General features: G+C 33.3%; 1 long non-coding RNA gene across 1 annotated transcript in view; it reads left to right on the top strand.

Moving 5' to 3' along the window:
* LOC123788632 (uncharacterized) overlaps nt 1-23,779 on the top strand; it is a 552,953-nt gene that overhangs the window by 209,496 nt on the left and 319,678 nt on the right. The window lies entirely within an intron of this gene.

The following is a 23,779-nucleotide window of genomic DNA, read 5'->3' as shown; positions in this document are numbered from 1 at the left end:
TTCACTCATATGTGGAATTTATGAAACAAAACAGATCATAGGGAAAGAGAGGGAAAAATAAAGTAAGATGAAATCAGACAGGGAGACAAACCATAAGAGACTCTTAACTATAGGAAACAAACTGAGGGTTACTGAAGGGGAGGTCCGTGGGGGAATGAGGTAACTGGGTGATGGACATTAAAGAGGGCACTTGATGTAATGAGCACTGGGTGTTATATGTAATTGATGAATCACTGAACTCTACCTCTGAAACTAATAATACACTATATATATTAATTAATTGAATAAAAAAAGAAATAGCAGAAACCATACCATACCATACCATAGTAGCTGCCATATCTCATATCTCTAGAGCACTCGCTTTTGCTGCTGCTCTGACTCTAGGAAATATAGCATTTGTGTAACCATGTCTATATTCTGATATTCATATCCTCTGAATATTTCCTCACTTTTAGTTATCTGAATGTTTTGTCTTTCTCACGCTAATATTCTTATTACGGCTTTGATCAATTTGGAGTCTACTCTCAATATTTTCTTTCTGAGAGTGAGAAAAAAAAAGTATTCTCAAAAGTTAGCAACAAGGAATGAGGTATACATTTTTGGCATTATTATTAAACAATTTTGAAAATATGAACCAATTCATTTTGACAAGAGAAGGGAATGAAGTATAAAAATTGGATAGAATAATGTAAATTATTTATTATTTACAGATAATATGACTAGATACTTGAAGCCTGCACTTAATTAATTAAAAAAATGCTGACAATTGTTGATAGTAAAAATTTCAGCAAGCTTTCTTAGTAGTGTAATTCATACACTCAAGAATAAAAATTTGGTATTATAAAATTTTTAATATAGTTTTATGATATATTTTAGTATGTGGTAGGGAAAGCACATGATCATTACTCTTTATTTTTTGCATATTTTTATGTCAATTCTCATATCTTTACATTTTAGATTAACTGTAGGATTATATCATGATGGAGATTTTGACTGGGATGTTATTAAATTTTCATGACAGATTGAATTACTAGAATTAACCTCCTTATGTGATTGAGTCTCTTATAAAAGTCTGTTATTTTATTCAGGTGTTGTTATGTTCCTTCATGGAGAATTCTAGGGTTCTTTTCATAGAAATATTGTTCATTTCTAAAGTTTATGCAGCAACATCTAGTATATTTTCTTAAAAAGTGCCTGGAAGTTAGAAAATTTTTGATGTTTGCTGACTTGATTTAAAAAAAATCAACTTCCTAGAAATGTTTTGAATGTGATATTGTCAGATTTCTAAGTAAATAATATCTTCAAGTAGCTATAAATTAAATGCACAGGTGTGTGTGGTGGGGAAGAGGCAAATGGCTTGCAGTTAAGTTGGCTAGCACTTCCACAGTAATTTGTAGTAATAGTGGTGATGGTGGACATTTTTGTTTTATTCTTTACTTTGTTGTGGATATTTCTAGAGTTTTATCATGAGGCTAGTGTTAAATGCATGTTTATGTGTTTGTATATTCATGAGTTCATGAAGAGGTTAGAAGAGTAGGATATTCTAGGAAGAGGAACCGTAATCAAAAGGATTCTAGTGTCTGTAGTGCTAAAGGAATATTAAGGAGATTGGTGAGACAGGAGAAGACAAAAGAGGGAAGTGGTAGAAATTAGGTCAGGAGTGGGGAGGGCCCGATCATGTAGCACAGTGAACCATTGTAAGGACTTTAGCTTTGATTTCCCCTTTGTCAAAGGGAGCCACTGCAGGACTTTCAACAGAGTAGTGGCAAAATCAGATTCATATTTTAAAAAGAATCATTCTGATAGTAGCATCTCTAACTCCATATTGTCCAAAACTCTATTCTGCTTCCCATTTTTCTCAAACTCATAGTTCACATTTTTAAACCACGTTGTATAGTGAATGGTATAAAATCAGGCAAAATTGTCATTCAAGCAATGTGTGCTTAGCTTCTGTTGTTGTCTAAATGAGAATGATTAGAGATTATGAATTTTTTTCTATTTATTTGCATACAACTCCAATGGACGCTGAGTCTTTGAATGGGATTAAATTGAATTATTTGTACACTTCCTTCTTATCTGCCACCCCAGTGTGTAAGAATACACATTTTAAATAGATTATATGAAGTCTAAAGCCTTTACATGAAGCATTAAAACTAAGCCATAAGCTCTGAGTTATGAGGTGCAATACTTAATTTTCTCATTTCTTCACATTTCCATGTTGTTAAATGTTAATCAATTCCTGCTGTTTTGGAGGTCAGAAATTTAAATGTTAGAAATAATACCCGTAAGGAAATACATTTATTGATATTTAAGTTATTGGAAACGAAAGGATAGAGTGAGAAACATTTAACATAGAACTAAATTAAATTTGCTTCATATCCCCCAATAAGTGTGCATTTTATGACTGTCATTACTATAAATACCACTGAGTAAAATGGAGTATTTTAGTTATATCATGTTGCTTATTACCTACCAGGGTTTTAGGGTGCGACAGGATTTATTTACTTCTAATTGCTCATTTTACAATACTGCACAGTGTTAAGCTGTGTAGTGTGCAAATATTTTCTTTCATTTAGTCACTTATTTAATGATCCATTCATTCAACAATGGTTTATTGAGTGCCTGATATGTGCCAGATGCTATTTAGATATGTAATAAGGAATAAATAAAGATATCTGTCTTAGTGGTGTTTTCATGTTAGTAGAGGAAAAGAGGTTAAAAAAATTACAAATTATGCAGCATTTTACAAGATGATATGAAAAAAATTGTGGGGGAAAAATAGAGCAGAACAACAGGGGAGGCAGTTTATGGGGAGATGAAGCCCAAGCAGTTGTTGCAATTTTACATGAGAGAATTAGGATAAACCTCATTGAGAAGGTGAGATTTGACAGATCTCTGTCAGTAGGAGGAGGTAGGGAGTGTTTCCTGGGTGGAAAGCAAGCCAGTATGACTGGACAGGATGGGGCATTACTAGAGAGTAATAAAGATACAAGAGGTCAGATCTCACAGAGTTTTGAAGGCATTTTAAGGACTTCATCTTTTATTGTGAGATGGACAAGGAGCCTTTTCAGGACATTGAGGAGTGATTTCATCTGAGTTAGGCTTTAGTAGAATCATTCTGGCTAGTCTGTTGAGAATAGTCTGTGGAGGACAAGGGTAGAAAGCAAGGAGTTCAATTAACAAGCTGTTGCAGTGATCCAGGAAAGAAATGATGGTGTCTCAGACCAGAGTGGAAACTGGACATAAGAAACATTTAGATTCTGGATGCATTTTTAATTTAGAGCCTAGAATTCATGGATTAGGAGTGTATATAAAGTGAAAAGAAATGTTATTGATTGATTGATTGATTGATTGATTGCTGTGAGGTGGGACATTGAACTTGAAATGTCTTTTAGACAGCCAGATAGAGAGGTAGATTGGGCAGTCTGTGTATGGGATTGAAGTTAGGAGAAAAACCTGGCATGGAGATAGAATGATTGTGTATTGATGGTTTGCCAGGCAATGAGACTCAATGAATGCTCCATGGAGTGAATGTAGATAGAGAAGAAGGCACAACTAAGCCCCTGCACTGTCAGAATAAATGGGTGGGGAGGGAGAAGAACCAGCAACAGAGTCTGTAAAGGAATAATGGGGTGGTAAAATAAATTCCATTTGGGGCTAGCTTCATAGACATATATCCTGTGTAGAACCTAACACTCAAAAGGGCACTATGCTTCTTCTAATGCTCTTCTCTCACTGTCTTGAAATTCTCAATACTGTTTTCACCAGGGGCCTCATGTTTTCATTTCACAGTGGGCCTTGCAGATTACTTAGCTGGTCCTGATTCCATGCCACACTAGTAATATATCGGACACAAGTAAGAAGCCTAACATCTAGGTAATGAGTTTTGTTTAAGAAAAGACATTTTTATTTTATAAAATTATACATATGCATAGAAAAACAGTGAAATCATCAAGCTGCAGATCCATTTATTTCCTTTTATGTAATACTTACACATTTATTTAATGTCCTTGCCTTCTATTAATTCCTTAATGCTTACCTATTTTCCATCATCTCTACTCAGGCTTAAAAACCATGAGTTCAATAGTTATTTATATTTACTAATACATTTTCTTTCTTTTTCCGTATACTTATAACTTCAAATTCTAGCACAGTTTCTGGCACATAAAAATATTTTTTTCAATTATTATTTGCAGTTAGATTTTCCAAATGTTGTAGTAATAACTTAATTGATAAATATGATGACTTTTTATCATTCTGTAATCTTTATCATTTCTGTAGCCATTGATAGGTTTTCTTTTTCCTTTGTCCTAGATTTATGTTACCTTGGATTATTTTGAACTATATTATGCCTGTTCTTTTCTTCCCAGTGCTCCTTTGACATCCTTTTATTCCTCTTTCTCTTTGTTTTAAATAGATACGTTAATTAGATATAAGTAATTTAGGTTAATATTAGGATGCTCTGGCATACTATAACCAGTTGTAAAGTATATCACCAATGGTTAGTTACTAATCATAATTAAAGCCTCAAGTTTGTGAATGTTTTGTTTTTAAAAAATTATGTAGACTCATGCATGTAACGTCACATTTAATACTTTGCTTTCTGTGAAGCTTCCCTTGAGTAGGAGAGAAAGCAGAAAAGGACAGCAGACCTTCCTAGTAATAAAAACACAGATAAAATTCAAGAATGGCACATAACCTACAAGTTGTGTTATGTATTTCACAGTTCCAAGTGCTCAGTCATTACCAACATACTATAAATATATAGGATATTTAGAAATTATTGTAATCTGTAACACTCTTTGCCTTATTTCTTGGGGCTTTTTTAAAGCTTTCTTTTGTTTTTATTAAAATATATGGGGTGCCTTCTGCATACAATAATTTTGTCTGTTCTGACACAGACATACACACACACACACACACACACACACACACACACGTACACACTACACCACAGACTCTTACTTTCCTCCTTTTCCAAATCTTTCTGCTCTTAGCAACTTTTTTTCCTCCATCTTCACATGCCAAATGCTTATTTATATTCCAAGGCCCATTTCCATTGATGCCCTTCCATCAGCTTCACAAAATCTCTCATTTAATTTCTGACACTCTTTGTATTCTGGGGTAGACACATTATTACTTGGTCTATCTTCTAGTCATCTGTATATTTGTATTAGCTACCTGCAAGACCAAATGTTTCGTGTGTAGCCATCATGGGTGCCCGAAGAATATCTTTAAATGGAGCAAAAAGAGACTTAAAAATAGATATTATAAGAATCTTGGTTCTTTCTTGCATGCAAGAGAAAATACAGCTCTTACCTAACTGTATGGTGAGACTCCTCACTGGTGTTCCTTACACTATGTTTTCCAAAAGAATTAAATACATCTATCACATGAAAGTTAACATTAGGTTCTCTATATTGATGCGTTCTAACCATAATTACAATGACTACACACATGGTAATTGTTAAAACAGAAGGCCAAAAAGCTTTGAGTTTTTAAAAAATGTATATTCTTTTCAGAATGAAATGAACGTATTTCCTATCTAATTAGCATATACATCCAAATTTCCAGGCAAAACAGATTTGAGCTATATTATGATGATGCTTAGTCTGTGGAACTATGTTTTGCATGAAACCAACTTAAAAATTTTTTTTTGCTGATGACTTAATAATGTTGGCTTAAAAAAATGTCCCAAGTGGTGATATTTTAAATTCTAGATCAGTAAATAATACAAAATAAGAATTTACTTTTGGATAATAAATTAGAATTTATGTTAGTTATAAATGTATGTCTTTAAATTTTCCTGTTAAGGTGTTTTTGACAAAAGGAGGCCAACCTTCAGATAAGGCATAGTCAAAAGGATATATTTAAATAAGCATATGTTATTGTAGTAGCAGGAGAAATAAATATAGTTTGGGGAGTTATAATTGAGGATTACTGATATAAAGGTACCATCAAACAGATGAATAATACAGATGTTGAAGAAGAGTATGATAATATTTACTTTTACCTTTTTCATTCTTTTAAACTGAATAAGGAGTTTAAACAGTAACATGGTGATATTTAAGTTTGAATTATTATAAAGTTTCATGATTAGTTGCAGTAAAATCACAACTCAAGTAGATTATCCCCGTATTACAAATGTAATTTTTATAGATATTTATCTCCCCAAATTCTTGCCTGGATATCATGAAAAATGTTAGAATGTATGTCTTGATAACTCTGTCATTCAAGATTGACTTAATATTGTCCTATTAATATATGTATTTATATGTGTTTTAGAGTTAGTAAAATCTACAGCAAATATTCTGATATCTTTTTTATAAAAATTACAATAACTTATCTTTGTAAAATTATAGAGTTGAAAAGAAACATTTATATGTGTATATTATTTCAGAATAACTTGGGATATTACTTCTGTTCCCCCATCATTTATGAGAAATAATATAGTTATTTTATATCTTATAACCCATTTATAAGAAATAATATAGTTATTTTATACCTTATAACCCATTTATGAGAAATAATATAGTTATTTTATACCTTATAACCACTGTGTGTATGCTACTCTGAGGTTCATTCTTTAGTAGTCTTTTTTTTCTTAAGGATAGATTTTGAATGGGGAGATATTATAAGTCAGACATATTGTATATACTGAACTAAGGCAGAAACTTTAAGGATTATACAAGGAATATGTGACAAGTCACACAGAGAATTTCTTGCTTAGTGAGAAGGAGCTGAATGGAATGTCAAATGTTTGCAATAGTCTCAGGTTGGGAGAATTGCCAGTTGTAGAATTTTGGATTTTTCAATGTCCTGTTGTTTTTACACTTAGAAGTAGTATACCCCACCTATTAATAATGTTAAAATTTATTAAAGCAATGATGAATGAAAGAATTCTATTTATCTGAAAAAAATAATGTGAAAAATGCTTTTTTTTAAAAAAATAATTTTTTAAAGAGAGAGAGAATGCATGTGGGCATGGGAGGGACAGACGACGAGTGAGAGAGAGAATCTCTCTCTCTTTTTTTAAAGATTTTATTTATTTATTTGGGGGGGAGAGAGAGAGAACAGCAAACACAAGAAGTGGGAGTGGCAGAGGGACAAGAGGATTCCCTACTGAGCAGGGGCCCCCATGCAGGATATGGGGCTAGATCCCAGGACTTTGAGATCATGACCTGAGCTGAAGTCAGACACTTAACTAACTGAGCCACCCAGGCACCCCAAATAGGGAGAATCTTAAGCAGTCTCCATGCCTAGCACAGAATCTGAAGTGGAGCTTGATCTCAGGACCCTAAGATGATGACTGAGCTGAAATCAAGAAAAGTCAGATGCTTCACCAACTGAGCTAGTCAAGCACCCCCAAAATTAAATACTACTGAATTTATATAAAGAAATTATTTAATCCCTGTATATATGTTTTAGCAAACACACTGTATAAAGATCGTGAGAGTTAATAAATAAAACTAGAGTAAAGGTGAAAGTTACAAAAAAATGTAAATGCACCAGCATTTTGCTATCAGTGGTGCAAAGGGCAGTGGAAATAGTCTACCTCAGCAAAAAGATTGTTTAGAATTGCTGGGACATGATGGTAATTTATTTTTAGTCAGTGTTATTATCCTTTTTAAATTCCTTATAGACAATGTTCCTCCTTATTGTTTGCTCCCAGGGTGGATGACTTTCATTATACTACCTTCACCCTATGCCATTACTCGTCACTTCTGCATTTAACATGAGAAAATGGAAGAAAACGTCAGCTATCCTTTTGAATGAATATTATGTGTATTTTTCATATAACAACCTTAATAATAAAGATTATCGTACTAGTTTCCTGCTCTAAAATCTTTGTTATATGTGATCTCATTTAATTTTCACAACTGCCTGATGAGATGGGTATTGTGATTCCCATTTAAATGAGATGCAGGGAGATTGTGTAATTTTCCAAAACCACACAGATAGTAAGTCATGAACCTGTGATTCAGCTCAGAAGTCTGTGCTTTTAACCACCATGCTCACATGTCTCATTAAATATCTGATATGGAAAAAAGCTTGACAAAGAAATTGCTGCTATGCATAGATAAAATGGTGAAGTAATCTGCAATGAAATACTGATCCACCTATGCTTTCTAATTTAACATAATTAGTATTAATTACTTCTAATTATTTGGTAAGTATTAATTTCATTTAATCTTCACAACAACCCTATAAGGTGGGTATTCTTTTTACAATGAGGAAATGGCATATAGAGGTTTAAAACTTAAGTGAATGGGGGAGCAGAAGTTTAAGTTTAGGTTCTCCATGACTCATGTTCTTTTTTTTTTTTTTTTTTTGTATGTCATAGGACCATGACTCATGTTCTGAACTAGTTAATTGGAGGGTAAAAAATAAAATCATAAGGAGAAAGAGGGGAAAAAAACCTGTAATAGTCTTGATTTGATAAAAATGACCAATTTTATATTCACATTATAGAGTTTAATGTTAATTAACTCTCAAATGTTCTAAATTATTAAGCTTAAGTCAGAATAGAGAATATCACTTTCAGGAAAAATGTACTGACACATAAGGAGATGTTAAGGAATAAAAAAAATCACATTTGATATCACTTAGGAAAAATAAGCTTTAAAATGTAAGTTTCAGAGGCAATAGTATAATGTTCAGTTGTCTTATAACATAAATTTCTTTAGATAATGCTGATGCCATGTTTGTGAATAAAAGTAATGATTATAAAAAGGAAATTTTACAGCATGAGATTTTCTTTAGTTGAGGAAAAGGAAAATTCTTACACAGACACACACATACACAGACCCACAAATAGTAAGTTTTTGTAATGGCCAGCTTCCCATTGCAAAGGACATCATTTTAATGTCACTTTTCAATATCATCTGTTTTTTTTTTTTAATTCAGAATTTCTCTCCTATCATTGTGGAAATAAATGGAAAAATGGATCCATTTTACAGTCGGTCACTTTGGTCACATTTACTGAACACCCATGATGTTTTTCATAGTCACCTGTTATCATTTGAAGAAATATTTAATGGTGTAAAATGCAACAATTTGCAAGAAACTGGAATCGAAGAATTGAAAGGTCACTATTTACCCACTTTTTTTAATAGTAATTTTTATTCTCTGAGTGAGAATCTGGTTGTACATGATCTAAATTTTATATTCTTAATTCTGCATTCTAAGGGTAAGACTCTTCTTTGCATAGTAATGTGAGGAACAGAAGTGATAAAGTTTTGATGAGAAGAAATGCTCTGGACAAGGGTACAAGGCGAAGAGTAATTATATGATCCAAGTCTTACAGTTGTTATTTCAATCTTTATATGATGATGAAGTTACCTGTTGAGGATTTCATTTTCAATTGCATGATAAAGTGTCCCTTAATCATATCTCTAGGAGAAGTAGCACAAAATCAATGTAAATTAAATGGAGGAAGGTTATTTCAAAATTGTGTTGACTGATTCTAAAGGTTCAAAGATACATATTGACAGAACTCTTCTTGGGTGAAACTTTCCAAGGGTTTGGAGCTAGGGAACTATTACTTTATTATATAGTAGGGTAGTACAGCTTAGTGGTTAATAATATGAATGTATTATTCAAACCATGGCTTTACTCATTGGTGTGTGATCTTGTGCAACTTATGTAAGCCTTCTGTTTCTCGGTTTCATCATGAAATGGGGATAATAACATTATATATCTTATGGAGTTATTAAAAGTTTAAATGATTTAATATTTATTAATATGTTTAAGAAACTCTCTAACACTGTTGAGCTCAGTGCAAGTGTATAGACAGATGCACATGCACAGAGAGTGTTTTTATGCATTGGGCATTTTTATGAATTATTCCACTTAAGAATCTCTGAAGTACTAACTTTATATAATAATAAGGTTGTATAATTTTCAAAAAGTGTTTCATTCATTTTATAAATGAACCCAAGGGCACAGAGAAACTTGTTTCCTCAGGTTTATACAGTTAGAAAATTTAAGCTGAGACTAAAACCCAGTTTGCCTCTCTGCAAAATGTCTTTATTTTTCACTAAAGTAGTGATTTTCAAGTTCTTTTCACAACATACAGATAAAATGATAGAGACTTTATATTCTAATGATAAATGAGACACCTCTCCAGTTGTTCCCACATGGTTGGTGTCCCCACATTTCACTAAATCTTCATTAAACTTCACTAATATCTTTCCAGTAATGTCTACCAGCCCTTTCGTTTTCTCTCTTTTTTCTGATCAAATCAGTGGGTAATTTCTGAATCTCATGGAAAATGCTATGAAAATCCAAATTCAGAGCCCACCCTCCCTCAAAACAAATAGGTTTTCCATCACTAAAATACCCCTATGTAGAAATGAGCAGCTATACCTCCAGGTTGTAATACAATCCTAAAACATATAGAAGGAAATTAAAGCAAAAATAACTCAAAACTCTTCAATGATTTCTAACTGCATTTTTGAGTGATGATGTCTCACTAAGACAGCCAGAGATAAAATAAGCTCTGGGTTACAGAATCCAGGGAAGCCTTCCCTTGGTCTTTGGTGAGTTCCTTTTCTATCACTATCATTAGTATGGGATTTTTTTTTTTTTTAATTAGTACAACCGTGCATCTGCTCTAGTTTCTCTGATGAAAGGAATTAATTTTAAAATTTCGGTACTTTATATATTAATAACAAATTATTTGCTATACCTCTCAACCTCTCAACATTCAATGAGACACTCTGGTTAGCAGTATATCACAAGAGCTCTGTTGAGAACTGTTCTATTACACTGCCTAAGGTAGTGATCTAATGATTAGCACTTTTGAATTCTAAAGAGAAGCACATAGGTTCACTTTTCTTTCTTTCTTTCCTTTTCTTTCTTTCTTTCTTTCTTTCTTTCTTTCTTTCTTTCTTTCTTTCTTTCTTTCTTTCTTTCTTTACTTTGGCCTGTTTTCCAATCTAGCTGTGGCTTAAATTTCACTTTATGTATGACTTTGATATCTTTTTAAAATTTAAATAAGACCCAAAGGCCTCTAATTCTAGGAATAAAGGAGCCACATAGGAACAGAAAAGGTGAAGAGAAAAAAAAAGTGATTGATATGAAATAGAAAGGAATTTGACAAGGGGAGATACAAATCTTTTCTGTTTCCTATGTTACAAATTTGAACAAATCGAAGATTAAAAATCTTCTGTGCAATTTGCCTAAAGTCCCAGTTCATCCTCAGATTTTTTTTAACACAACCAATTTAAACACTTTCTATTATCTCCTAGGATCAAAAGAATCAATCAACATCGTCTACAGTCTTATGGGTCCTCAATCATGCTTGCCCAAGGCAATGAAAATCAAATCAAAGCTGCCTCTATGGGTAGGGGGTTATAACTCAATATAACAGAAAATACTTCAGTAGTAAAAAACCTTGCATAAAATGAAATGTAATTCATGCTCATTGAAAACTATATCCTTTCAGAGATTATATGGAGATTTTCTCAATCTGTTCTTCTTCCTTCAAAATGAGTTTTAAAATGTCAGCGTGTTATTCTTTCTGAGGCAGAAGATTAATTTTGTAATCAATCCAAATCCTGTGTTCCTAATTTTATAGATTTCTCTTCATTTTGATAACTTTAGATTATGACATTCTATTTAGATTTTTTTTGAGAAATCAACATTCATTTTGAAAATATCATATATAGGGGCGCCTGGGTGGCACAGCGGTTAAGCATCTGCCTTCGGCTCAGGGCGTGATCCCGGCGTTCTGGGATCGAGCCCCACATCAGGCTCCTCTGCTATGAGCCTGCTTCTTCCTCTCCCACTCCCCCTGCTTGTGTTCCCTCTCTCGATGGCCGTCTCTATCTCTGTCAAATAAATAAATAAAATCTTTAAAAAAAAAAAAAGAAAATATCATATATAAATATGCAAACCTGCATATTGACCAGTATGATTATGTGCGTGTGTATGTGTGTGTGATAGATATCTAGTGTATTTGGTTCAGTAATAGCATTGGTCAAAAGGCAGTAATAGAAAAGACAAACTCAGGACAGTTTTCCAATCTGTATTTTAAATGTAACTAGTTTGATTATAGTAAAGGAAAGTTCTCTAAAATGGTTTGTCTGGGTGTTTCATTGCATATAGATCCAAACTTGCTGTTTTGTTTTTATTATCTCTATTTTTATCTGCTATATATAAAATGAATATTAGAAACAATTCAATAATTGTTTACCTTTACAATTGTCTACCTTTGTGAAATGTTTTGTTTTTATTATCTCTATTTTTATCTGCTATATATAAAATGAATATTAGAAACAATTCAATAATTGTTTACCTTTACAATTGTCTACCTTTGTGAAATGTAAGGAATCCTACATTTCTAGTTGCTTTAGATGAGAAAAATTCTTTTCCTCCACCACCATCAATTCTGTTTTCATTAGTTAGTTTGCTATGATTTGAAGAGATGTGCACTAAAATCTCATTGCTCTTAAGATTCATTACTTATTTGGGGTTCCTGGGTGGCTCAGTTGATAAAGCATCTGACTTTTGATTTGGGTTCAGGTTATGATTTCAGGGTCATGGGATTGAGCCCTGTGTCAGGCTCTGCGCTCAGAAGGGAGTTTGCTTGAGATTCCCTCCCTCTCCCTCTGCATCTCCCTTGCTCTGCTTGTGCACACTCTCTAAAATAAATAAATAAACAAATAAATCTTAAAAAAAGATTTATTACTTATTACTACTACTACTTATTACTTCTTGATGCAGGAAATAAAACAAGTAAAATATTTTGATAATATAATAATAATTTAAATTATGGTAGTGAAAATTATATTTGTAGCCATGTCTACAGAGTGAAACTGGGATAGGATGCTCCCTACACTATTTCTATACTTTGGGGATAAAAAGAAGCATACTGTAGTCACATGTATCCACATTATATGCACATGTTTACTTATGTTCCACTCAAAATAAATTTTGGATTTTTGTGTGGGAATGCCACCATGGATAAAGCATGCAATTTTTTCATTTTTTGTTCGTTTGTTTGTTTTAAAGAGTCCTAGTGTCAACCATTGCATTTGTAATCTGTATATGACTAAAAAGATCAAAATTATATTTACTTAAACTGTTTATACCCATCTTTAGAACTAACTTTAGAATACTGAAACTGTTAAGTTTAAGAAAGCCTATCTTATGTTTTTCTTAAGATTTTATTTATTTATTTGAAAGAGTGTGTGAAACAGAGATAGATCATGAGCAGGGGGCAGAAGGAGAGGGTGAAGCTGACTCTCTGCTGATTAGGGAGCCCCATGTGGACTAGATCCTAGAACTCTGGGATCATGACCTGAGCTGAAGGCGGACGCTTAACTGACTGAGCCACCCAGGCGCCCAATAAAGCCTATCTTATTGGCTCACATTTATTAGTAATGACATGCATGTTTTTATTTATTTATTTATTTATTTATTTATTTATTTATTTATTTATTTATTTTTTAAAGATTTTATTTTTTTGAGAGAGAGAGAGCGACTGCACAAGCAGGGAGAGGGGCAGAGGGAGAAACAGAAATGGAGAAACAGACTCCCGGCTGAGCAGAGAGCCTGATGCTGGGCTTGATCCCAGAACCCTGAGATCATGAGCCAAGCCAAAGGCAGACACTTAACCGACTGAGCTATCAAGATGCCCCTGACATGCATGTTTTTATTTTTTATTTTATTTTATTTTTTAAAAGATTTTATTTATTTATTTGACACAGAGAGAGAGACAGCCAGCAAGAGAGGGAACACAAGCAGGGGGAGTGGGAGAGGAAGAAGCAGGCTCCCAGTGGAGGAGCCCAATGCTGGGCTTGATCCCAGGACCCTGGGATCACGCCCTGGGCTGAAGGCAGGCGCTTAACGACTGAGCCACCCAGGTGCCCCCCCCCCCCTTTTTTTGACATGCATGTTTTTAAATGGAATTTGTGAATCATTTTTCAAAAGGCTATATATTTCCTAAATTTAAAATTATTTGAGGTGGGTGGTAGGTAGTGGTGAGGAAGAAAATGTGACAAATACTTTTGAAAAAGACAATATTGGATCTGAATACATAGATTTAGATTATAATTGCTACTCTAGATTCTATCTTGACCTCTAGGATGTATAAAAGAAAAATGTTGGGGCACCTGGGTGGCTCAGTTGGTTAAGCGTCTGCCTTCGGCTCAGGTCATGATCCCAGGGTCCTGCTCAGCAGAGAGCCTGCTTTTCCTTCTCCCTCTGCAGCTCCTCTTGTTTTTACTCTCTTACTCTCTCTCTGTCAAATAAATAAATAAAATCTTGTTTAAAAAAAGTTTTCATTGAAGTAGGAATAAAAATTGCTTGAATGTGATTTATGAAACATTATTAAAGTTGTGGTCATTATGATTTAAGATTTATATGTAAAGTGCTACATGTTTATATTATGGGAAATCCATGTTTTTCCTCTATGGATTTCACTTCTAGATTTTGCTTTGAGTTGCAACATTTAAATAACAGAATGATTGTCAAATTGAATTGAATTGAATCTGAATAATATAGAAGCAATGTTGCCAAATTTCACTTAGTTTAATTCTGAATGAAAAGAGGCCTTAGGCACTTTAAAGGTTGTGTCAGTTTTATACAGTTAGGTTAGCCAAACTTCAAACTGTAAACTTACCTTGGTTATAGTTTGTGTTTCTTTTTCTAACATAGTAAGACACCAATTATTTTATAGGGACATTTATGTAATACTTTTATCATGTTTTATTTAATGCATCTGATTTTTAGGTGAAATATTTTTAAAGAAATATTTTCTGATTATTTCAGAATTTTAAATCCTTTATAAAATATCAAGATAGATCTAACTTTTCTTTTTATTCATATTCATGGTAACTTATTTCTCTGAAACTGGAATACAAAATGAGGTACTCTAAAGACAAAGTCAGTACCGAGGACTTGATTTTATTTCACCTGCCAAGGACCAAGCACATATGTTACAGGCAGAGAAGCTGAGGCTCAAAGATATCAAATAACTTTGTCCATGATTAAACAATTAGAAGTCTGTGGAGTTGGTATTAATACAAAGAGTGTCTGATTCTTGGTTCTGTACTCTTTTCCTTATCCCATTCCATAATATTCAAAATAATACTGGAGGAAGAGGATCTGCCCCCACCTTGTCTCCCTTGATATCAATTGAATACCATATCAAATTTCTGTACCTCTCAAATCTCTTTACCTCTTCACTCAACAAAATAATGTCACTGCCTACATTATAAGCTAGTAAAGGAACCCCTGTTCATCAGTGTAACAAGTTTTCACTCTACTTACTCCTGTTTCAGAATCTAGGCTCTCACTTGCCAGCTAGTTAAATAGCCTGTTATGGTTTTATGGATGCTGGCAGAAGACACAAAACTCCCTAGTCAGGAATAAAGGACTTAATTTTCACATGACAAGTAATAGGAGCTTCATGTTTGCAATGGTTCCTCTCATTGCTCAAGTTCCATGGGAGTGAAGCATTGTGACCTGGGTGGATGCTACATGCATGATGCTTTTACATCATAGCCAAGGAACAGAGAGTTGTTGGCATACATCTCTTTTATAGCAAGTTTGCTCTTTATCCTGGAGGGAGATCTAAATTTATCTCCTTGAATTGCTGCTGAAATACAATCTTGAGAAATATCCCAGGTAGAGAGAAATCTAGGCCTTGTATTCTTGGCAAACTCATCAAGACCATGCTGGAATGATCAGGGCCTCTCTCAACATCTGTTATATCTTCCAATGATTCCTTACTGATCTTGGGTTATATTTCTACCCAGTCTTCCTGCCATTCTTACTCTTATTTTGTATTCCCCCTGAGAAAATCTTCTGTCTACTTCACTCACCTTCTGTATTCAAACACAACTAACTAACACAAAATATGGAAATAAAAAATAAAACCATGAAGTTTTAGGGGTGCTGTATTTATAATTCACATTTGTACTCACCTAGAGCATTATTTCACACCTTCTTTTCACTTTTCCAACCAAGCATTCTTTCCCTGTCTCTTTTTTAGATGATAACCTGCTTCTTATTTCACCAAGAAGCAATCTGAGTAGACCTTCCAAAGGTTTCCACAGCCACAGGAGCTAATATAATAATATCTATGCCAGTAACTTCTGCTATTGATCATGTTATTAAAAATGAACTGTTTGTGCTCCTAGTTAAGGCTAAACCCTTCACTTATGGTTTGAATACCTTCTCCTCAGGGCTATAAAAGGAAATGGTGCAATTACTTACCTCTCTCTGGCATTATCAACTTCCTCCACTCTTCTGGATTGTTTCGATAAGCATGCAACCATACTCCCATCCAAATTTTTTTAAAAAGTGAAATTCTACATATAATGGTATTTAAGGCTCCCTATCTCTACTATCTCCAAAGAGATTTCTGAGCTTTTTTTGCATTACAAAAAAAAAAAAATAAATGTGCTGTTATAAAGAACAGGTCACACGTTCTGAGGTCTTTTTTGGCAGTACAAAACACTAACAAAAAATTGGAAATTAAATGTTTTACTTAATTCTATGGCACGACTTCTTTTTCCACTAGATTCTATAAGTAGAAAAGAAATAGTATATAGTTTTCCAGATTAAAACTCATAGAAACCAGACATAGATTTTTATTCTGATTATATGATTATTTTTGAAAATGATTATAAGATGCATAACCTTATGTCTTAAAATTAGTAAGCATGAAATAAATATTAATCCTTAAAAAGAAAAACTTAGAACCCCATACATAAATAAGATATTGCCCTTAATGAGGATTTATCAGTCTTGAATTGCTCATTTTTAAACAATTGCCTCTACATTTCAACTATTTCTTAGCATAGTCATTTTTCTTCAAGTTTTAATTTTTCATATACTCACAAAACTCATACTAGTTTATAATTTTAATATCTCCAAACTGCTCCCATGACATCTAAAATTATTTTAAAATGAACACTTTAAAAATCTGATATATTGTTTTTGTGGCTAAACTCATTGGACCAGGAAGGCCATTTATTATGCAAAGCTTTCCTGTTTTAGGTTGTATATGGCTAAACATTTTCCCTCAGTTTCATTGGGCTTGGATTTATTGTTGCTATTGTTAAAGGCAGTTAGAATTTATTAAGTTTTTGGGTAGAAGGAAACAACAACAACAAAAATGCTAATATGGCAAATTTATTCTCCAAGTTAACAGCGACAAGAAATAAGCATGAGCATATCTTATTTGTCTTACAAGTAAGAGAAAGACTGTTGACTCCAAGTGGATGACCTAGGGAAAGAGTATTCTCTTCATTCTTGATTATGTATCTTTTCCATTTAAAAATACTTAAATAAGTCCATCTTATTTCTCTTTTGCTTATTTGAATTCTCTTCAACACTCATTATAATTTTAAAAATATTTTTATTTCTGATTTAAGACTAACAAAAATGTTCCAAATCCTCTGACTCCTGTGAATAGTTTTGTGTAGGCATAGCAGTCAAAATCATGGCAGCTGGATGAACAGTTGGGAAGAAGCTGGAGTAAAGTAGCAGCAGGACTAGTGGTCATGTAGGCATGTGGGACATTCCAAGATTGGTAGCATATTATTGTGTACATTAGTGGTTTGCAGCATGGGGTCTGGAGCTGAATTATTTCTCTTTCAATCTGGTCTCTCTGGGTTATTAATATAGCAACCTTAGGTAAGTTACTTAACTATACTGTATCCTGATTTTCTTAACTGTAAAATAGTAAAAAAAAAAAAAAAATAGAATCTACCTCATAGAGTGGTTGTGATGATTAAAGGACTTAATACATATATAAACACATAAAAGGGATCCTTGCACGTAGTAAGTATGAAATAGTCCTTAGGGAAGCTAAAATGTAACTAGGTAGACCAAAGCAAAGATATTAAAGGAATTTGAAGCCCCTGGCACCTACAGATATACCAAACATTAAATAGAGCCAAACATGTAGCCAGACTAACAACAACAACAATGGTGGCAAAGAACACTAAAGAGTTATATAGTTGTAATTACTCAACACATTATGTCTGGCTTTCAACAAAAGAAATCATAAGGCATGTTAAAAGGCAAGGAAAAAACACAATCTGAAGAGACAGAGAAAAGATAAGAAATAGATTCACATGTGACACAGAATTTGGAATTATTGGTTAGGAAATTTAAAACAATTATGTGGTATTAAGCAGGGCACATATTGCATGGTGCACTGGGTGTTATATGCAAGTAATGAATCATGGAACTTTACATCAAAAACTAGGGATGTACTGTAGGGTGACTAACATAATATAATAAAAAATATTATTAAAGAGTGAAAAAAAATTATTTGGAAGTGTTAAAGGTTCCAATGGAAAAGTAGATAGCTTGCAAAATAGATGGATATGTAAGTAGAAAAATGGAAACTCTAAGAAAGAATCAAAAGGAAATGCTAAAAATCAAAAACATTGTAACAGAAATTTAAAAAATGCATTTGATGGACTCATTAGCAGACTGGTCATGGCCAAGGAAGGAATCAGTGAACTTGACGATAAGCCAACAGAAATTTTCCAAGCTGAAATGCAAAGAGGAAAAAAAAAATAAAAGAATTATGGAGAATTTTCAAAAAGTGTAACAGAAACTTAGCTGGAATAACAGAAAGGACAGAAAGAGAACAGGAGAAATATTTGAAGTCGTAATAGCTGTGAATTTTCACAATTATGGCAAATACCAAAACTCAGATCTTGGATGCTCAGAGAAAACCAACCAGGAAAAATTCCAAAAAACCCTATATATAGACATATATTCAAACTTAAGTAAACCAAAGACAGTGAGAAAAATCTTAAAAGATTTTCTTTTAAGAGGTAGGGGAAGAAATACTTTACATGTAGAGAACTAGGATAAACATTTCTTTAGACTGCATCAGGAACCATGTAAGCTCAAAAGACATAGAATGGAATATTTAGCATTGATAGAAAGAAAACCCACCAGCCTAGAATTTGATATCTAGGGAAGTTATTTCTCAAAGGTAAAAGGGAAATAAAGACTTTCTCAGACAAATAAAAACAGGGAATTCATCAGCAGAGCTACGTTAAGAAGTTCTTCAGGGAAAAGGAAAGTGGTATAGGTCAGAATCTCGTATCTACATAAAGAAAGTATTTCAGGGAAGGAATAAATGAAGGAAAATATTATCTTTTATTTTTATGTTCTTAATCCATCTGAAGTATCTCTTAGGTAATAATAGTAACAGTGTATGGGGTGGGTGTAGCATATGGATATGTGAAATGAAAGACAGCAATGTCATAAAGGAGGGGAAAAAGGACTTTGGGATTACTCTGTTATAAGGCAACTACACAATATGTGAACTTACATAATGTTATTTTGACGTATATTTTGATTAAAGAAGTATATGCGAGTTCTGGGGAAATCACTAAAAACTATTAAAACAAAGTACTGTATGCTATGAAAGGAGATTAACGAAGTCATATAAAATGCTTATATAAAACTGAAGAAGTCAGAAAAGAAGAGGGGGAAGAAAAAGGAAGACCAAATACAATGAGTATAATATTTATAAACGTGTTCATTATTAATCTACTTATAATAGTCATTTTAATCTGAATCTTCTAAATACATCAATTAGAAGATATTATCTGAGTGGATACAAGACCAAATTGTTAGCTGTCTACAAGAAAAGCCCTTTAAATATAAAAACTCAGGTTAAAGTCAAAGGATTGGAGAAAGATATATCATGCTCACATCAATCCAAAGAAAGCAGTAGTAGCTATTTATAAATTTCAGCAAACCGTAATTTGGAATAAGGGAAGTTATCACTGATAGAGTGTTACATCATGATAAATAAATCAGTTCTCCAAGAAGACACAACAATTCTAAATGTCTGTGTACCTAACAACAGAGAATCAAATTATATGGACAAAAACTGATAGTACTATAATGAGGAAAAGACAAATTCACTATTATAGTTGGAGAGACCAGTAACCCTCTTTTATAATTGATAGATCAAGCAGAAAAAATCAGTAACAATATAGTTGATGTTAACAGCACTATCAGTCAATTTGATCTAATTGATATTTATAGAATACTCCATCCAACAACAGCAGAATATACATTCTTCTTAAGCTTGCAATTCTATTTGCCCAGATAGACCATATATTAACACATATAGAAGATTAGCTATCATATAAAGTATGCTCTCAGACAAAAATGGAATTAAATTAGAAATCAACACCTGAAAGATAACTGGAGAATCCTCCAAATATTTGGACATTAAATAGTACTTATATAATAAAACATGGATCAAGGAAAAAGTCTCAATAGAAATTTAAAAATATTTTAAATAAGTAAAAATAAAAATAGAACTTAACAAAATGTGTGAGATGTAATGAAACCAATGCTTAGATATAAATTTATACCATTACACAAATTAGAAAAGGAGAATAAAGAAATCAATTATGTAAGATTTTACCTTAGGAAACTAGAGCAATTGAAATCCAGACAAGCAGGGGGAAAAAAGACAATAATAAAAACTAGAACAGAAATCTCTGAAATTGTAAACAAACAAACAAACAAAAAAAACTATATAGAAGACAACAAAACCAAAGTCTTATTCTTTGAAAAGAGCAATTTAATTGATAAATGTTTAGCTAGGCCAATTAAGAGAAAAAGATCACAATACCAGAAATGAAAGAAATATCATTACTACTGAGCCCACGAACAATAAAACTGTAACAATGGAATTCTATAAACAACTCTTTGTCCTCAGTTTGATAATTTACATGAAATGGATTAATTTCTCTTAATACACTAGCTACCAACACTATTTCAAAGAGAAATGAATAAATAAGGCTATATACATTAAAAGCATTGAATCAGTAGTTATTAACCTTCTAAAACACACACACACACACACACACACACACACACACACACACACACACCAGTGTCAAATGATTTCACTGGTAAATTTTCCCAAACAATTAAGGAAGAAATAATGCCAGTTCTCCACAGTCTCTTCCAGAATATGAAAACAAAGAGGATGCACTTCCTAACCCATTCTGCAGAGCATGCAATACCCTCATATCAAATCCATATAATAACATTCCAAGAAAGAAATACTATGTGTCAGTATATCTCATAAACATAGAAGCAAAACTCAACCAAAAAATATCAAATAAAATTGAAAAAAGTATAAAATATACACATGACCTAAGTGGGATTTACTCTGTATGCAAAGCTGATTCAACTTTTGAAAATCAGACTCTGTAACCTACCACATCCAGAGGCTAAAGAAAAGAAAAATCATATCTAATCATTCAGAAAAAGCATTTGAAAAATTTGACATTTATGATAAAAACATGCAAAAATTAGGAAAAGAGGGGCTCTTCCCCATCTTGATAATGAATATCTTCAAAAATCCAACAGCTAAAATTAATGGTGAGAAATTGGACTTTCTCCCTATTTGGCAATGAAACAAGAATGTGCTCTCTGAGCATTCCTATTCAACATCGCAGTGGAAATTCCAACCTAGTCAATAACACAATGAAATAATTAAAAGGTAGACAGATAGGGAAGAATGAAATAATGCTGTCTTAGTTAACAGATCACAAGATTATGAAAATCCCAAAGAACTGAACAAAAATTGTTGGAACTAACAAGTAAATATGGTAAGGTCACAAGATACAACAAGGTAAATATTTTCTCTAAAATGCCAGCATGAAAAATTGGAACTTGAAATTAGAAGACAAAATATATATTTTAATAGTATTGAATAAGAGAAATATTTAGGAATTAATCTAACAAAATATGTATAGGATTTATATGCAAAAAAAACCCTACTAAATTCTAGTGAAATAAATTAAAGAAGATATAAATATGGGGAGATAGTCCTTGTTTAATGGATTGGAAAACTGAATAGTGTTAATACATCAATTCCTTCCAAACTTGTTCTGTAGTTCAACACAATTCCACTTAAACCTCTTTGTAGATAACAACAAACCTGTAAAATTTACATAGAGAGGCAAAAACATCTGAAATAGCTAATAGTATACTGAAGAAGAAAAGTTGGAGGACCCATCCAATTCCAAGACTATACAAAGCAACAATAATCAAGGCAGCGTGACATTGGCAAAAGAATAGAACATAGATCAATTAAACATAATATAAAGCTCAGAAATAGACCACACTTCTCATTACGCCAGTGTAGGCTATGCTGAGTGATTCCCAACAGAGAGTATAGGGGGAAAGGAGTAGGAGGAAAGAGTAACTTTTGAGTAGAGAAACATGACAAACTCTTCCTCAGCTGTGTGATCAAGATGAGTAATACAGGCAGTAGTATTAAGTCGTCTTGGCAGCACTTATCTCTAATAAGGTATGATGAAATGGCACTCACCCCTATGATCTTCCTCCTTAAAATCCATAACTCTGGTCTAATCATAAGAAATATATTAGACAAATTCCAGTTCTGGAGCATTCTCATAACTGAGAAGTACTCCTTAAAATACATGACCAGTATTCCTCAAAACTGCTAGGGTCATCAAAAACAAAGAAAGTCTGAGGAAATGTCATAGCCAAGAGGAGCCTGAAGAGATACGATGACTAAAAGTAATACGGCAGGGAGCCTGGGCAGTTCAGTCAGTTAAGCATCTGCCTTCAGGTCAGGTCATGATCTCTGGGTCCTGAGATCAAGTCCTGCATCTGTCGTCCTACTCAGCAGGGAGTCTGCTTCTTTCTCTCTCTCCCCCTCTACCCCTTCCCACCCTGCATTCTCTCTCTCTCTCTCAAATATATAAATAAAATCTTAAAAGAAATAGATATAATACGGCATCAGGGATGGGATCCTCAAACAGAAAAAGGGCATCAGTTAAAAACTACAAAAATCTGAATAAACTCTGGACATCAGTATATAATATACATAATATTGGTACTACTAATACTACTAATAATAATGTGTCAATATTTGTTCATTAGTTGTAACAAATGTACCATACAAATAAACAGTATTAATCCTAGTGGAAACTGGGTATAGGGTATATGGGACTTCTCTGTACTATTCCTTGTGATTTTTCTGTAAATGTGAAACTATTTTTTAAAAAATTCTTTCTTAATTTAATTTTATTTATTTATTTTTTTAAGATTTTATTTATTTACTTATTAGAGAGAGAGAGAGTGTGCACAGCAAGGCAAGTGTCAGAGGGAGAGGGAGAAGCTGAGCAGGGAGCCTGATGTGGGGCTCAATGCAGAGCTCAGTCTCAGGACTCCAGGATCATGACCTGGGCTGAAGGCAGACACTTAACCTAATGGTTACCCAGGTGCCCCTCTTTTTTAATTTTAAAAACAGATTTGCTAAGGTCTAGACACTGGAGATTCTGATTCAGTAAGTGTGGCATGAAGCCCTACAAATGTCATTTTTTAATAGCTCCTGAGACACTAGAAAACAGAATCAAGAGGCTTGGGCTGAATTGTAAGTTGAGTGAAGACAACAACTTTATTAAGTGAAGCTAACTACTTTATCTATACAGCCTACCACAGTGCCTATCATTGAGTAGACAGGAAATTAAATACTGTAGTAAGAAATGGAAGTAGTGGGAGATTGGTTAAGATGGCGGAGGAGTAGGGGACCCCTTTTTCAGGGGTCCCCTGAGTCGAGTTGGATAGGTACCAGACCAGCCTGAACATCCACGGAATCAGCCTGAGATGCAGGAAGATACATCTGGATCTCTACAAATGAACATCTCCAGCACTGAGTATTGAGGTACGAAGCGAGGAGCCGTGAAACCACGCACAGATATCAGAAGATAAATGGAAGGGGGAGGGAGCC

The sequence above is a fragment of the Ursus americanus genome, chromosome 15 (assembly GCF_024610735.1).
Source record: "Ursus americanus isolate L20-20 chromosome 15, mUrsAme1.1.p, whole genome shotgun sequence".
Lineage (NCBI taxonomy): Eukaryota > Metazoa > Chordata > Mammalia > Carnivora > Ursidae > Ursus > Ursus americanus.
The sequence above is the reverse complement of the archived record's forward strand: the minus strand, read 5'-3'. Positions and strand labels throughout refer to the sequence as shown.